Raw genomic sequence first — 19616 nt, forward strand, 5'->3', positions numbered from 1 at the left:
CTTAAGTCCTCAAATTCTCAATCAGTCTTCATCTTCGATTCCAATCTCTCTATCCCATACTTTGTCTTTGTCTCCGACTCTCATCGTCTTCAATGCCAAACTTCTTTGACCCATACTTAGTCCCAAGCCTAATGATAAACATGTTGGGGTCACCCCGCGCCCAACCCTAATTGATAGGTCAATGAGCGTCATCATTGATTAGGATAAGTATCACTTTATGTAGTTAATTTTTTAATCAAATAGGAATATCAACTTTACAACAAATGTTTTTTGCAATATAAATTAGGATTAATTTCAGTTTACCCCCCTGAAGTTTGGGGGTGTCATCATTTCATCTCCCCCCCCCCCCCCCCGACTCTCAATTTCACTTTTTTACCCCCTAAGCTTTCCAATTTTTGTCTTCCGTGCCCAATCTCTGATGCTCCGTCTAAATTGGACGTTAAATCTGACCATTGAGGGCTAAAATAGTCATTTCAAGCTGGTATTTCGACTCGGCTACTGTACAAACTTCTGTATACCACCGAAATATACATATACCAACCGACATACGTATATATCCCACTAAACCATTATGCAAAATGATTTAACTTGTGCAAGAGGGGCAAGACTCGAAGCTCTCACCTCTAGGACTCAGACCTCAAACCACTAGGCCACAAGCTCTCCTTGTTATACTATATACAAAAGTTAAATTTAGGGGGGTGTATTGTATATGGAATTAGTGGAATTTTTAAAGAAATCTATGGAATTTAAAAGTCTGGGTGTATTCAATATAGACTTTTAACAGTCCATGAAAGTTTTGAGGTATTCAATTAGGATTTTTAAAGACTTCATGAATTCCACCAAAATCTAGGGGTATTCAATTAGGACTTTTAAAAATGAATAAAAGTACAGAGGTATTCAAAATATCATTCATACTTATGGAATTACAAAATCATGGATAATCATGGACTTTGTAGTGTTAACTATACATACCAAACTCCAATAATTTTCCAGCCTCCAGACCAAAGATTTCAAAAAGTCTATCAAAGTTTCCTCTTCAACAAAAAAAAAAATCTATAAAAGTTCTTCTCTCTACGCACGAAGAAGTTTGTCTTTCATCATCTCTCTTTCTTAATTTTTTGTCTTTTCTCTAATTTTTTATGATATCAACTTTTTATGATACCCAACATGTTCATTGTAGTTGTTGAATGTGATTTTTGTTTTTTTTTTTTCAATTGTGATACTTCGAACCATAATAGCAATAAAAATTATTTATGAAACCTTAAAACTCAAACCTTGTGGACTAACCCTAAGACCTTGAACCATACTAAATTTTATCTTATTAATTAATTATTCTCATTAATTTGAATTTATATTATGGTTCAAAAAAAGGTTGAACAATTGAATTTCAATTGATTGATTATAGATCAAGACATTGACCAATATTGCTACAATATATGTTAATCGGCGAAAACAAAATTGATGAGAATAATTAACCATAAACATCAAGTGATCTATATTGTATATTTATGTTGTTGGGAGATTAGGAATGAAAACAAACTCGCTAAACAGACTAACAATCATTTATTTGAGTAAATTTCTATTAGAAGATACTGGAGCATTGAAGAGACAACAAGTTATTATTTTGTTTTGTGTTTGGGCTGCATTTGTTTTTTTTTATATATATTTTTTGTACATCCTAGGAAATCTGTAGAAGTCATTCATAATAAAGTATATAGATTTTCATGAATCAATAAAAGTCTGTTGCTAAAATCAATGGTTTTAATAAATCTATAACAGTCTATCAACTTTTTAAAGAGTCTGTGGACTTTTTGAAAAGTCTGTAATTTAAAAAAAGTCTGCACAAATCCAAATACAATACACCCCCCTTATTGTCTTCTATACAATACAAGTTAAAAAGAAGTCAATGACTTTCTCCATCAGTAATGTTAACTGGAGGAACTACTTCTACTGTTTTCCCATCTTCTTCGTTTCTCTCTCACTTCTTCTTCGTCTTTCCTTCAATCATTCTCCTCCTAATCATTCTGCATGACTCATCTTCTTCATTTTTTTCATACATATGAGGCTTATAAAGCTCACGATCTATAGATCGAAGGCTTAACCCTCTATATATCCAGATATGCAATTTAAACTTCTCCTGATCTTTGTGCTCCACTTCTGGCAGTCGGAATTCTCCGTCCCGTCGTTCCCGACGTCCCTATGGTACGGGTTTGGCCGATTGTTGATAGTGGAAAAAGAATCGAAGCCCGAAAGCTTCAGATTTTTGTGCGAAGCTTCTGCAGTTTTCGGTAATCGTCGGGGTTGGATGAGGTACCGAATTTGATCCTCTCGTCGTGTTCTACTTTCCTGTGTAATTAGTTTTTGGAATTGATCGATTTTTCTTGATTTTCGTTTCTGGGTTATTCTGGCTATTTTGGAATTCTCCCCGAGTTCAGATTGATTTTGATTCCACCTTCCAGAGTTCCAGGCTCCAGCCACCGAGCCACCTTGCTCCTTGAACTCTTGAAGGCTTCAAATGTTCAATCCCTGAATCTCAGATTCTCAGGTAAACACCGTATACCCAATACCCATGTTGAATTGATGTCTTGCTAATGATGTTTGAATCGTGATTTTGTGATGTTTGGTGTTTAGGGTGAGGTCGTAATTGGGAATTGAGAATGGCCGAATAGGTTGATGAATGATGACTTGATGTTGATAATTGGGAATGGGTAATGGGTTGATATCGATAATTGGGAATGGGTTAATGTTGAATACTTGAATTGTTGATAATTGGGAATGGGTTGAATCGGCTGATGAATGGTGTTTGATGTTTGGTGTCCAGATTCCCACATAATTGGGATTTAGTTAGAAGAATAATTTGACATAGAAAACCACGATTTATGATTTTGCAGATCAAAGACAAGCTGGCGGAGTTGCCCGAGGAGGTATGTAGAACAGTAGAAGCTAGAGAGGGAGTTGCAGAAGAGAAGAGAGAGAGAGAGGGAGTTTTTTTCTTTTCTTTTCTTTTTTTTTTGGTTTTTTTTTTAATATTGAAATGACCATTTTAGCCCTCAATGGTCGGATTTAACGTCCAATTTGGACGGAACATCAGACATTGGGCACGGAAGACAAAAATTGGAAAGCTTAGGGGGTAAAAAAGTGAAATTGAGAGTCGGGGGTGAAATGATGACACCCCCAAACTTCAAGGGAGTAAACTGAAATTAATTCTATAAATTAGAATGAAAAATAGTAGATCTTTTAATTTGATATATTGTTGAAACTCACTAGAACAACGCATTTAAAGATTTAGAAGTCATTTCACTAAAAGACAAACCAAATCAAAGCAATTAGAAGCAAAAAGTTTGGAAAATCATTGTTCATAAACTTTGTAACTTTGATTTGTGAATCCACTCGCACACCGTTACGTTAGCAATACCCAACAACACTAAACGAACCACAACCACACCCCCAACTTCATATACAGAGATATTATAGTAATAGTATAACACGAATTATGATATCAATACACATAGTGAACATATTGTGTTAATCTATGTGTTTGATCTTAACGCGTCATGTTAATCAAGTGAAATCTCTCAAAGAATCCCTCAGTACAAAAGATAATATTATATCCAGTGGGTAAATATATCCAGTGGTGGATCCAGAATGTAAATTTGATACAAATCATGTTATAAACTCGCCTCGTGACATAAGGCTTCTCTCAACGCTCTGGAATCGACTATGAAGAGACATATTCTCCCATAATGGAAATCATTATGTTCCAGTACCTTGTCATTTTGGTAATTTCCGAATAACTGAACATGTAATTTATGAATGTGGTCACAGCGTATCTTTATGGGGATTTAGACATTTTTTTCCCAGGAATTATAATCACCCGCCTTGGTGCAGAATAAATTGTAGAATTTCGTTGATAGCATCAAAAATTTGTTACTCACATCTGAAACTGGTGATCAATCATAACGGTCAGAGTTTTATCATGCAAATTACTCAACAAAAAAAAAACAACTATAACATAGTTTACCTATCTGATTAAAATCATCTGTGAGATTTCACAAGACTAACGTGGGCATTAAGATCATACAACCTGAAAAGATAATTGATTAGGATAAGTATCACTTTACCCATAATTAGAAGTTCAATTTTCGTACATTAAAAAAAAAAAAAAAGAGTTACAGTTTTCATACAAAGATTGAACTAAATCAATCATTAAAGGCTCCTTTAAATCTCCTTGGATCCTTCTTTTTACCAAAAGTATCTCTTCTAATTTGAAAATGACACAAAATCTGCCTAAAACTAGAGAAATATTGGTGAAGCATTTGAGAGCAAAAAATGGTTGGGGATGCAGGCTAGGGCTGTCAATGGGTCGTGTTGGGTTGGGTTCGTGTCGGGTCAAGGTATTTGTCGTGTGGCAAGATACAAACCCAAACCCAACCCATTTAATAATCGTGTCAAAAATTTAAACCCAAACCCAACCTATTTATTAAACGGGTTACCCGTTTCCAACCCGCTTAACCCATTTAATAAATAGGTTGTGTCGTGTTTGACAAAATGACCCATTTAAGGGTTAACAATGCGACCAATTTAACTAAAAAAATGCATAAATTGATTAAATTCACTAAAAGCTCTACGAGACGAAGAATATAAATAATTTAATTCATAAATAATTAAATCCAATAATTATAAAGTAAAATATTTCAAATTGTCTAATCCTATGATCAAATACTCTCAACGTCTAAAATTTCAGGATGAAGTATAGCATAATCGGGTTATACGGGTTCACTTCGTGTTGTCGGATTGACCCGTAGCCGACCCATTTATTAAATGGGTCATGGCGGGTTGACCCATGGCTGACCCGCTTTTTAATCGTGCGGGTTCAACCCGCTTTATTTCGTGCGGGTTTCGAGTCGTGTTATCGGGTCGTGTCGGAATTGACAGCCCTAATGCAGGCTAAAGAAAGCTTTGGGACAAATGGATCATAATAACTTATTAAAATCTTTTTCTACAAGGCAACACATTGAAACAATTTAATAAGTCTACAAACTCCCTTCCACTCTATCCACTCCCTCCATCGATCCCCAGTTAAGTCCTAATATTTTTGCCAATCTTTATATCAGCACTTGTTGGGTGATTGAAGAACTTATACATATGAATATCATTATCAATGCAGTAAGTGAACACTTGGAGGATACCTCTGGTAAAACTGAGGTTATGGCCTTCTCTGTGTCATAAAAAGTCATCCAATCCAAATCTCTATGTCTGCATATCTAACCTATTTTGATTTCGTCGTTCGTATACCTGAGACTATTCCTTGTCAGCTTCAACTTATCATATGCACTGTCATCATATATCTTCCTTAGGTGAATTGTTAAAACAAGTTCGATAAGAGAATACCTTAAGCAGACACACCGCTTAGACCTCATTTCAAGTTTATGAGTATAAGGAAGTAAATATGGATAACATTCACATCCGAAAACTCGTAAAAAATCATATGAAGGAAATCTACGAAACAATTTTTCATAAGGAGAAACATAATGAAGGACACAAGATGGGAAACAATTAGTCACATATAAACCAATATTGAGAGACTCAACCCAACAACTAGATGTCATTGAGGCATTAGCAAGCATAGTTAAAGCAGTTTGCATAAGATGACGGTTTTTTCGTTTGGCTAAACCATTATGTTTAAGGTGATGCGGACAAGATAAACGATGAGTGATTCCATTTGTAGCCAATTTATTTTTGAAGACCTTAATTGGACATGTAAACAATTTTTCAAAATGAGTATGAAAGTGAACAAAATGAGGAAACACTTCATGCTTAAATTTCCTGGGATAAATGCAAGAATATCAAGAGAAATCACAAAAATAACATAATATTAAATCCATAAACATCAGACCTCCAGACATCCAAATGTATAAGTTTCAATAGAAATTGGGAAACACTCTAACAAATTAAAAGGTAATTTATGATTCTTGCCTAAGGAATAAAACTGTTCTAAAAATAAGAGCTTGAAAGTGGTAATAATTTATTGGAGAACAGACGCTTCATGATAGGTAAGGACAGATGACCAAGCTGAGAGTGTGAATTCAACTTGAGCAATGACTCGAACACCAACTACATCGAACAATTTATGTGACAAATAACTATTGGAATGAGAAGAGAAAGGAAAGAGTCCATCATCAATCTACCTACAAAAAAGTGTTCTCTATGTCAAGCAATCCTTCACAAAAAATAATTGGGATAAAGAACCAAATAACAAGAATTATCATTCATAAACTTATTGGCTGAAAAAAGACTAGAAGTAGCATTAGGGCAATGAAGACATCTTTCAACAAAAAAGATTTAGAATTAAGAGAAATAGAAGAATTTTCAATATTTGGAATTTTCAAACCTGATCCACTTGCAATACCATCAATAGTAGCATGATATTCTTGAGGATAAGCTAGCGACCCAAGTTATTAGTGATGTGAGCATTTGCTCCAGTATCAAGCAACCATGTAGAAGAACTTAGGCGAGAAGATGCCTGATCGAGCAGCCATGGCAGTAAGACGTTGGGTTGGAATGTGTCCCTCACAATTCATATGTTGAAAGCAATCTAAAGCACCATGGTCAGACCATCCACAAATTTGACAAGGAACATGACCCGCACTAGAAAAAGACTGAGATGAGCCAGGCACAATATTTTGATGAGAAGGTGCAAGACCAAGAAGAGAGTCACTACTATGGTTGTTGGAACTAGAAAGAGAACTGTCGTCGAGATTATTGGAGCGGGCACCACCATAACCACGACTACTAGCAGAATAAATAATACCACTAAAAAAAGGACCACGATCCCTACCTCAGACACTAGCACGAGATCGAGATGCAACAAGAGTTGTGAGAACAATGTCAATAGCAAGACTTGTGTTATTTGTCAACGTGCGCTCAGCATTGAGTAAAAGTGCTTCAAGAGTATCATAAGTAATAGGAGTATCACAGGCTTGCGCCGAGCTAACAATTGTTTCATACAAAGGACCAACATTATGCATGATAATAGAGACGATCCTTGTTAGTAATAAGATTACCTTCAAGAGCCAAGTTATCAGCAATGACATTTATTTTTCCTAGAAAATCAAAGATAGACAAATTACCTCAAGTAGTGCAAAAAAATTCACTATGTAAATGTCAAATATGATTTTGAGATTGTGAGGCATAAAGTTTTTCCAAGGCCAACCAAGTAGTACGAGAAGGAGTAGAGCGGGCTACTATTGCGAAGACAAAAGGAGTTAGGAGCCATTGATCCAACTGAAAATCATTTGATCTTTGAGAATCCATGCTTCATACTCTGGGTACGTTCACAACATCAATTGCTTTTTGTTTATCATCCTTGAGGTTAGCAAGAGGACAAGGAAGAGTGTCTTCAGCGATGCCCATCAAACCACGACTCTTTAGGATGAGAACAATTTGAGCAAGCCAGAGAGGATAGTTGTTACGACAAGCTTGATAAATAAGAAATTAGTCACGGTGGGAACAGAACTAGAGGAAGAGGTATGGTAGTTAGCCATGAGAGAAAAAGTAGGGAAAAAATTATTATTAAGTTGTCTGCCGCATATAGCTCTAATACACATAAGAAGCAGAATGAATGATATCAAAAGCACACTGTTAGCACTATGATCCTATTCAGCTCAATTACATCATCTAATCATGCACAAGTTTTCTCTATGTGTAATAATTAATGTTAGCTACAACAGTTACTAATTAGTTAGTCTGCTGCCTACTTATCTGTATGGTTAATAAGCTTGTGGCCTACAGCTGTAGTCCACGTGTAAGCAATCTACAGCATAAGTACGGAGTTAGTATATATAAGCTAGTAGCTACCTCAGTTTTTTATCATTGTATCACAGCCTCATCTTCCATCAATAGAAATTCTTTTCTCTCTAAATTCTCTGTTCTTCACACAAAGCTTTCACACACTAGCTTTGATCATATATTACGGTATTTATACAGAGATTTTGATTCCTATACAAATTAAATCTTAGCATGCTTGATACTTAAGTATAATTGTATAAATATAAAGAGAAATATAGAACTTGGAGAGCAAGCATAATTATTAAGAACTTGGAGAGCGAGTAGCAGTTTAAAATTTTCAGGAATATGTGCAAACGTGGAACTTTCCTTAGAGTGTTCATTATTCCCTCCATTGAGTGTATCATCATCATAAAGTGTCTTGTTTAGGGGGCAAGTAATCAATTCTATCTCTTACATTGTTCGCTTCTTCTCAATCGTGAGGAAAAGACTTGCAATCTTGTGTAAATGTCTTCAGTCCATGCTTGTTTAGCTAGAAATTGTATATTGTACGTCAAAGCCCTCTGCATATCATATTGCAAGTGGGATGGTTCCGCATGACTCAACATCTCTCACAACCATTATTTTTGTGATGGTCTATACGGCTGGTAAATCCACAGTTTATTTAGGGATATCAACTTAATTAAGGCCACCCAAGACGTGCTCGAGGACGCGAGAAAGTCCAATAAATGATGGTTTCAATTTTCAAAGATGAATGATGAGTGTTACATGTAACTGTGGACTGGTAGTGTTCTGTTGTCTAACGTGTCCATGGACATGAAATGAACACTTGCTTCTCCTTGGAAAGATCTAGCAGCTAGTATGATATTGCCTTTGACATGTGGACCAACAAGTAAAAGATGTTCTGAATATTTACATCATAATGTGGTAAACTGTTCAAAATCTCGAAAATGTAGCACAGATTTAGCCTTAAGTCCTTAACATTAACATCTTTAACATCATAATTAAGGTTCTATCTTTACTTTCTTGCTAGGTTGAAAATTAACAGGGTTTGAGTCACCATGGGAGCAGGAGTGAAACTCTTTGATTATCTTTCCAAAAATTAAAATTAATAGGGTTTGAGTCACCATGCTAGGTTGAAAATTAATAGGGTTCGAGTCACCATAGGAGTAAGAGTGAAACCATTTGATCATCTTTTCCAAAAATGAACAACCAAAAAAAAAAAAAAAGTTGAAAATTAATGTCTTCTTTATCTTGTATTATTCACTCGATCCATGTTTCAGCGGTGGAACGTAACTCTTACTCAAATAAACATGCATAAAAATATTCATAAAAACGGCGCTAATGTTTTAGACGCCTCAAGTCGACTCAACCTGTCGAGATTATATCAGCCTTGTAGCTAGGTTGATATTTCTCTAATAAGGCGTATCTGGCGGTAGTCTCAAGATATTGCCCATTGAGCCTATCACAATAATATGCTTCTAGTACGTACATTGTATGAAAGTAGACTGAACTGTTCGTTCAAGGTTTGCTTCATCATCAGAGATACTCTTTCTATCAATAATTTTGAGTTGTTTCTTAATGGGCCAAGCAATGACAACCTCAGTGTCTGTTCATGTGTCAAAAGACTCTTCTGTAGAAGCTTTTAAGCTCAGACTAAGGCCAAGTCATTCTCTGTCGGAATGTATATGATTTGGACTAGCCAACCTTCAGTAACTTGATCCCTTCTCGTTCCAAATCTCGTGCAATTTCATCATCCACAAATTCCTGCCATGAGCCCATGACCGTTTACTTCCTCTAGCTGAATCATCTTGCATGTCTTCAGTTGGCACCTCATGAATACTACAAGTCTACAATGATTCTCCCACAAACCTTTCAGACAAGATCTTGAGCAAAAGAAGCTTTTGGTTTCCAAATTCGAATTGAATCAAGAGAGGCACTCAACTCTTGCTTCTTTCTGAGGGTACCGGGTGCACTGGACCGAGTTTACTTGGTACCTATCCATAAAAAGCCCTCATTTGGCAACTCAAACGGATCCTCTTATGTTTCTAGAGTACTAATATAAGGCACTCAATTGTTGCAACAGTTATTCCCTGATCATTCAATTATGTACACAAATGCATTGTAATATACGGGGGCGGATCTAGGTAGTGGCTTGGGCGGGCTGGAGCCCGTCCAAGATTTTTAGGCTTAAAAAAAATAGTAGATGTATTCTTTAATTGATGTGGGTAAGTGGGTTTAATTGATTTCAAAACTTATCAAGGTCAATCAGTGGGTCTTCTTTCTGCTGTGCAATTGTTGTGGGTTTAATTGATTTCAATACTTATCATTTTATCAATTGTTGTGCTATCTCAGTATCTCGGTTAGGAGCTTGGCCTCATTCGAATGCCGAGTAATCAGTTCAAGTTTATAGAGTTAACTTTGCAGATTGGGCTTGGGTTTATTTGCTAGCTATTTCGTCCTATCCATGGCTTTATATTCAGAACAAACTTTTGGGTTGAAAAAAAAAACTATATATGTGATGTATATTTTTTGTTTATATGTATGTTTGTTTCACGAAGCTCACTCTAATTCTCAAATTATCGAAGTCAAACTCCTCTCTGGCTCTCCCATTCTCTCTGTCCATCACAAATTCTCATTCTTCTTGTTTTTCTTCTTCACAAAAAGGCCTAAATTACGGACTAAATTCAATCTTTGAACACTTGAACTCTCAGGTTCTCATCTCCCCACTCTTGCATTCGCACACCTGCGCATAATTGTATAAAAAAAAAAAATTGGCCTTCGTCCAAAGGGACACATAAATATGTAGCCCTCCCTATTTTCGAATCATAGATCCGCCCCTGTAATATACCTAGGAGTTTTGTACATGAAGGTGCTTATGATGATATAGTAAAGATGGCAGCATGAAATCGGTCCCTGAAAACGAAATGTCGACAGCCATCTGCTTTTGTCCCTCACATTGCCAAATTTCATTATCTCTCTAGACTGTCAGTAAGCTTTCCAGTTGAATGAATGAATTGCTTATTGCGACGTTTTGTTTAAATCATGCCTTCAACGTCTGAACGTACTTACTCATGCCCCGAGTTTCTTTTAGGATTTAGGGTTTATCTGCATGAAATAGACGTTGCTAATTAAAGCATTGGGGATCATAACTTTTCCCCAAGCATGTTAGAGAATTTAGAATCACTATCGAGTTATCCTCGTACCTTTTCCCAGATGAAAACCCTAGCTAGCAGCCCACCAATATATCAAATAGTAATGGTGGGAATCGATCATAGATGAGCCTATGGTTTATAGACCCTCACGATTCAGTTGATGGTAGGCATGAAAGAAACTTGGGCCCACAAACATAATGTGATGACTGAGAGCACCATGACCAGCACCACCAGAAGCCACCACCATCACACCATATCACCACTACTACCGACCCATTCTCTCCACCACTCCTTTACCCCAAGTTTTCCATTAGGCTAGATTGTGTGGGATGCCCTCCAAATCAGCCAGCCTTTCCAAAATGGGAATATTGGGATAAACATTATCTTCTTTTCTACCCAAAAATAGATTTTCACTTTTGTTTATCTAACAGCAACTTCTTCTAAAGCTAGCTTGGTGGTAGTGGCATTATTTTGTCACGAAATTCCCTCCTTCTTTTCCCGAAAGGTTTTTCTTCTGGGTCATCAAACTCTGTTGCAATAGCTTCCTCGTCATTAATTCTAGCTTCTGACTAAAACAAAAGGTGGTTTATCTTAACTAAAAGAATTTAGGGTTTCTGTTTCTGAGACTTCAGTGCCCTTGTTGTCTAAGTAGTTGTATGTAAGCAATACATCATGATCACCTTACTTGATCATATCTTATGAAATCAAATTTAGGCAGCCAATGCCAATAACTTTTGAAAGCATCGGTCTTTTCGGTAAAAAATAAAATAAATAAATAATTTTTTTTTTTTTGGCTTAATCCGTCTTCACTAAAAATAGATTCACAAGGGTTTAATTACTGAACTACGTCCCAATGGTATGGATGTTTCGAGTTCGTTCTGAGCCAGCTGAGCTTTGTTGAGTAATGCCCTAAGGATCTGTCTTAAAGTCGTCTTTGCATTACGTACTCGATTGGAAGTCAATTGGTTTCATTTTCTTTCAAATACTTAATACGCACCGTTCATTCTTCTTTCCCAAAATCTTAAAGGAAAACCTTTGTTATCAGAGAGTCAAACTCAAACAACAGAAACCTAATGGAAACCAAATCGATCTGATAAACATAGAATACATTCTGGAATTGTACCTGTACTTTGAGGTGGAAGAAAGTGTCGTTAATTTGCATCTTAATTATGAGTCAAAGAGGCTGGTCGTACGTACTCATTTTTATAAATTAGCTAATGGTGCTAGCTGGAATAATTGAAAGTACACGAACATATTCTAAGAGGACCAAATGACCAATATAGGTAATCTTGTGAAAGAGAATGCACTTTTGCTTTTGTATATTGAAATTACGAATTTCAGACATGCAAAAGATTATTAATGCTTTTTTGTTTGGTCAGAAAAAGATAATTAATGCTTAGTTCGGAAAAGCTGGGAATTATCTAATCTTATATGTTAAATCTATGCCAATTGCTGACAGCTGTATTTCATTAAAAGATTCTTCATATTTTAAGTAAAACAACGAACTTAAACCCTAGATATATCTGATAGATTCTAAAATTTTCTAACACGTCCACGCTTTTAATCGAAACCCTAAAGCCCAGCTCAGTCCCTTCCCTCAGAAGTTGTGCCCGAAAGAAATGGACTAGAATAGAGCACGAAGGCCATTATTGCAAAGAATACTCCAAATCTAGCTACTTCCTTTCGTAGATGATAGCCGAGGGTAGTTTCAATTCTACTTTTCAGATCGATGAGTAGTGTTTGTGTGATGGATTAAAAATAACCGTAAAGAATGAAAGGCAACGGCCAACGGTACTATACTATTCTTCAACCCATCATCATTAGTATCAACCATCCATGTATCAACCACATGCACATAAGCACATTAATAGATATGGATGTTTATATAAACACGATTCCACATTAATCAAATCATAGAAGTTATATCAAACATATATATACAGATCCTATCTAGAGCGGAGCTCCGTTTTGAAATTAACGTGTGAAGTTCGAGTGTTTGGTCACTTTTCGGTCGCATATCCACATTTCGACCATTCATTTTTTAGGTACTATTGAATAGATCATCTCTGAAAAATTTCAGCCAAAATAATGATCGTTAAGGCATTGATAACTGCCTTAAAGCTAGTACGGTTCAGGTTGACAGATTCAGTCCGTCCATTGGTTTAAGCGAGTTAGATACCTTACCGATCATTAATTTTGCTGAAAATTTGCAGAGATGATCTATACACTAGTACCTTAAAACTGAACGGTCGAGATGTGGATATGCGACCGAAAAGTGACCCAAAACTCGAACTTCACACATTAATTTCAAAGCGGAGCTCCGCTCTGGATAGGATTTGTGTATGTATGTATGTATGTATGTATGTATGTATGTATATATACAGATCCTATCCAGAGCGAAGCTCCGCTTTGAAAATTAACGTGTGAAGTTCGAGTTTTGGGTCACTTTTCGGTCGCATATCTACATCTCGACCGTTCAGTTTTTAGGTACTAGTGTATAGATCGTCTCTGTAAATTCTCAGCCAAAATGATGATCGTTAAGACATTGATAACTGCCTTAAAGCTAGTACGGTTCAGGTTGACAGATTTAGTCCGTCCATTAGTTTAAGCGAGGTAGATACCTTAACGATCATCATTTTGGCTGAAAATTTGCAGAGATGATCTATACACTAGTACCTAAAAACTGAACGGTCGAGATGTAGATATGCGACCGAAAAGTGACTCAAAACTAGAACTTCACAAGTTAATTTCAAAGCGGAGCTCCGCTCTGGATAGGATCTGTGTGTATATATATATATATATATATATATATATATATATGTATATAGACACACACACTTACATTGTATTATTATTACTGCGTACCTATTGACGTGCTGATATATATGATAAGTTGGTAATGGATATATTTGAGAATTAGGGTGATGGATTGGAGAGAGGAATAACTGCTCTTTGCATCCACGCCTGATTATCAGTGATGATCAATCCTCATAATTCATGTCTTACATGAGAAGTATTTTGCAGAGTTTCTGCACATGATTCATGTTCACATGCATATATATAATCCATGCCTCTCAAGACTAGGCTAGGTAGATTTTATTGCGTATTCTACACAAAATCTTATGATTAAGATTTTTTTTTTTTTTTTTGAGGAGTATGATTAAGATTGATTGGTCGTCTAGATCATGAAACACATGACACAAAGTAAGTTTGCTGATTGCTAATTTATATTAATGACTTTTCATGCATATAAGGGAATTAGGGTATGACTTTGACACTTTCCATGGATGATACCACGCATGGGATAAAGAAATTACTTATTTACATGGCGTGGATCATGAGAAGAGTATTTTAACAGTGAACTTTTTGTTTTTGCAAGTATAGAAAATTTGACAATGGTAGCCTCCTTTTCAATGATGGCAGACCATCTTGAGAAATAAGATCAATTTCTTGAATTTACACGTTGGGATGTTACAAAAAGGAAATACTTAATTTGATAGGTTTTTCTCTTTCGGTTTTTGTCTTCTGTCATTCTTGGACCTTTTATCTTTTCCATTTTGTTTTCATATGCCAACAATTACCCCATCTCGATCTTAAAACAAAATTTTAAATATACAGCAGAAGGAGGGTTATTTACACAGGAAGCCAATTAATTAATTAGCATATGAAAACAAAAGAAAAAACAGTTGTAGGGCACAAAAATGACAGAAGACAAAAAGCTCAAAAGAGAACCTACATATTTTGATACACGCACAGATATATATATATATATATACACACACACACACATATATATATATGTATGTATATATATATATATATATATATATGTATGTATGTGTATGTATATATGTATTATATATATATATTTATATATATAGTTTGCTCTTGTGGTGAGTGCGCTACTAGAATTTTACACCTATTGTTAGAATTATCAATCATGACACAACTTAACTGAAGCAAAATGCAATGAAATTTGGGAAGAGAATATAGATCTAATAGTAAAAGTATACATAAATTACGTGGATTCATGTTGCTGATTCTGTTCACAGGCACGATACATATAAAAGCTTCCATTATGTAAATATCCTGGAGTTAAAAATTATGCTCCTTACAATTGGATCAGAGGAAAACCACGATACTGCCAAAATTGCGATGTATGCAACTTCTACTTAATGTGCTTTTCTGGTATTAAATTGCTCGGTCGGTTGTTAAATTAATGTGAGATATTAGCTATAGAGGTGTAAAATGGATTGGACATGCATGCATAACCTAATTCCGTCTTGACCGATTACAATGCAATACCTGGGGCGCACAGGAACCCTGGCTAGATTTAGTTAAGCTAATATGGTCTCTTCTTAATCTTCTTAATTTATTAAGTAGGTTGTTCTTCGCGAAACTAGCAACTCACTTGATCGTTAGAGGGTTTTTGACAGAGACCGGCCGCATCGGCCCATTTTTGCAATATTAACATCTGAGCAGAGCCGAGTGTAGACTAGCCGACTTTGGCTAAGATGAAGGGGGACCATAAATACTTGTTATGTACGTGACGTATATCGTTCGAACGGTGAAGCAATTTTGCTAAATTCCACCTCTGAACCACTTAAGTTGGTGTACACACACACATAACTTCTATATATATGTTTATATTCTGAGAAGGTTATGATCTAATTGTTCATTAATTACAAATGAAGTCAAAGAGAAGAAGATTTTGGACTCCAAATACCAACTACCAACTACCACTATAGTCAAATTTGTTCTAATTAATAAGATGAACAAAACTAAAATTTCGCATTAATTAAGTTTAAACGATGAGAAATTCTATAGTGCATTAACATATCGATACATAAATATAGATCCCGATTTCATGTAATAATAAATGATATATTATTGTTAAGACTAGTCTATCACCACATAGAATAATTTCCACTATATAGAATAGATCTACTACTAGTACTATTACATGGAGTTGGTTTACATTAATGCATTGATGTACTAATACACCAAAAAGTACCAAGAAACAATAATCATCAATCAAGCCCAAGATTTTTGCAGCATTCTACTACTCTTACATTTTGTGCAGTTTTCCTTCCTTAATTTCTCTGAAATCTTAGTATGAATTCAACGAAAAGAAAATGAGGGGTTTGAAAATCAATTCAGTTGCATTCTCCATTAAGGCCTCGTATGATGACTCAATCCATTTCCGGCCACACCTTAAATATTGGCTTTTGATTAGAGAAAATGAATGTAGAACATCAACTGTAATTTAATCATATCCGAACAAATTAGTGCTTTAATTCTGACCTTTTAAGTGGGAGTATGTGGATTAATAACCCAACCACATTGGCGGCTGGAAGCCATAATGCGAATTTTGCTTGAATGCATCTGGATCGGTGGATCCTAGCTAAAAAGATTTATATGATAGCACTACAAAATAGGAAATCTTTCGTCTTAAAGTGAAAACCTATAGCTAGCTAGTTTTAGGAAATCAAAGCTTATTCATACTTATTGGTCATTATTTATAGCCGAATGATGCCATAGAGACAATAAGCAAGTTGGGGTTAATTATGACAAACATGTGCCGGTCAACCATTAAGGAAAAGAGGGGAAGAATTCAGTGCACCGACGTGCACTTGCACCGACATAAATAGATGGTTAGATACTCTTAGGTTATTACTTATAAGTGTTGGATCATTTACACCGTCAGTGCATAGAATAATTTCCAAGAAAAAGAAGATTTCTAAATCATTCTCTTTTTTTTTCCTTCATATATATTTTTGGAGTTGTGGATGTACGTGATAATTAATAGATATGTACGTTAAGTATATATGTATTTCACAAATTAATATTGTTTTATATGAATTCGATAAATATATATATATATATATATATTGATGTATTTTTTTTTTTTTGAATCAAACCCAAATCAGGTGTCAATTTATTTATCGCAAGTCAGAATAGGCTGTTACATACCCTTCCATTGTCATTTATAGACAAACAAGAAGATAGTACGTTATAGTACCCACAATAGTGCATAGAAAATAGACCCACTCAGTAGATATACAAATACATAGACATAGCGGGAGTCCTCATTTAGTACTACTCTCTAGAGGTATATAGAGTGCACATAAGTGCTTAGCTTCCTAATATATACAAAAAAATTATTGTAATTAGATAAAAGTAAAAAACATAAGATATAAGTATATATGTGTTGTAAATATTATTATCTATGTGGATGTCCATGTAAATACTCATTAGTTATGTACTTTGATGTAAACCTCACCTCTATATAAAGGAGGCTAATGAGACTAAATGAGAATACTTCTACTTCCTCCCAATTATTCTCTCTCCATCTTCTTCCTACTTTATAACACGTTATCAGCACGTTTTGCTTTTTTTTTTTTTTTCTCTTAAAAACTCGATGATGATCTAAGATGTCTTGACGCAACGTTTGTTGCTTTTTGACCATGATTCATGATCTATGAGTTTTAATTTTCATATTTATATTGGTTGATTTTGTGTAACCTGTATATGTTTTTGATTCGCAGGTTATATAATTATGCAAACAAATTGTTTTGATTTGGATATATTACCATGTTTCCTAACATATCTTGAATTCTTGATTAAGGGACGGCTAGCTGCTGACTTGCTATCAAATCATTTGGTTCGATTGGATTTAGCAACCCTTTGTCAGTACTCTTAATTTTCATTGTTTGGTTTATCAATGTGTTATTCCCAATGTCGTGAAATGAGCAATCTGATCCTTTGATTTACTTGATATGCATGAGATAATTATGAGCAATCTGATCCTTTGCTCGTAAGTTTATGGTTTCAATTTGATATTTGTTAGGCCCACATATATGTTATTACTCATTCACCAATGTGAATGTTTTTTTTTGTTTCTTTTTTGTTTTCCGTTTATTATCAATCATTGATCAGTTCCCAAATTTTCAACCCTTTGTTAAGGGTAGTCAAAGCAATTACATCTGACAAATATATTTTTGTCTTCTATTCTGGGTACGTTCTTTTGAAATTCAGGTATATTTTTTATTAATCTATTATTTAGATTTCATTCATTTGAGAAACTAATATAATAAATCCTACATTTATCTAGTTGTGGATCAAAATAGATCGAGACCTAAAGTTTCTTGATCCGATAACATGAGGGCCTGGAGTTTCTAGAGGGTTATATTATCAAAATTGCAATATGAAGTTTCTCAGAGCCTATACATTTAACGAGGGCCAGAAGTTCCTCAAAGTTATACAATGACCACATGTAGTGATCCCTGGTCATATGGGGGACCTGAAGTTCCTCAAGCGTCATGAAATGTAAATTGAAATTATGACATGAAGCTCTTTAGAACTAATGCAATTACGAGGGCCAGAAGATACCCAGAGTTATATAATCGAGTATATGAACTCACATATTTTTTATCCCCATAATTATAAGAGGGCCAGAAGTTCCTCAAAATTTTTAGGTATTGGGGTTCCCTCCTCCGCACGACAATGTGATTTTGAAGTTCCTCACCTTATTTTGATATTATGTTCTTGTGCAATTAGAAGAGAGACACAAGATTATCATATTTGTAAAGTTAAGCAGACTAGAAGTTCTGTGTACTTTATTCATTCACGAAACCAGAAGTTTCCACTATTTATTTGTTTATTTTTCTTCCCTGCAATTTTCCTATTCTGTTATATACTTTTGTTACATTACTTATCTTTTAAATTATTTTTTTTATTACTCATACGGACCAGCAGTCCTATACCTCGAATATATGAATTTCGAATGTAATATTTTTGAATCAGAAGTTCAAAATTTCATAATAGAACAGGTTCTAACAGTAAAACTCAAACCCGAATCTTTGAGTATAAAATATAAATTAGTTAAAAGTGAACTTGAAGATTCACTTTAGTCACCTCGAGCCTGAAGTTTCGAGCACCAAATTTATTTGAACCCGAAGTTCAAATTACGAAATTTTAGAACTTGCAGCTCATAGAAAAATATTCAAACCTAAAGCTTCGATTACACATATAATTCATTCATAGTTTATTTGACTTTATGTCAACTCAAACTAGAAGTTTCGAGTAAATTTTCATATGTCGATTTATACATTCTTCTTTATGCCTGCTTAAAGCATTCCACCTTAGAACCTGAAGTTCTAATTGTGCAAACTCGAGCCATAAGTCTCGAGTGAATATATAGACAATTTATCATAAAGTTTTAATCTGGGTCAACCTCAAACCTGAAGCTTTGAGGGGATTATTTTGACACCAATTTAAAAGTAAGCAGATATTTAACCGTTAGTTTATGACGAATGAGTATGAGTATACCCCAAATTTGTGATATTGAATTTTTGTAATTAAAAGAGATCAGAACCTGTAGTTCCTTGATCCTTAATTACATGTGAACTTGATGTTCCTCAATGATCAAACTAACTAGATGACCATCTAAAGTCCTTCACTCATAAGTTATGGTCATGAAGTTTAAACTTGACGTACATTTCGAATATATCATTTTAGACAGAAGTTCAAAATGCATTTGATGTTATTAATCTACATCAAACAACAATACAATAATTGAACGTCATGCTTTACCTGTATAACACACCAGAAGCTTCGTGTATATCCTATGAGATATACTGTTCAATTCTTGCAAATTTGATTTGTGTCATCTTC

The sequence above is a fragment of the Rosa chinensis genome, chromosome 7, assembly GCF_002994745.2.
Source record: "Rosa chinensis cultivar Old Blush chromosome 7, RchiOBHm-V2, whole genome shotgun sequence".
In the NCBI taxonomy this organism is placed as follows: Eukaryota; Viridiplantae; Streptophyta; class Magnoliopsida; order Rosales; family Rosaceae; genus Rosa; species Rosa chinensis.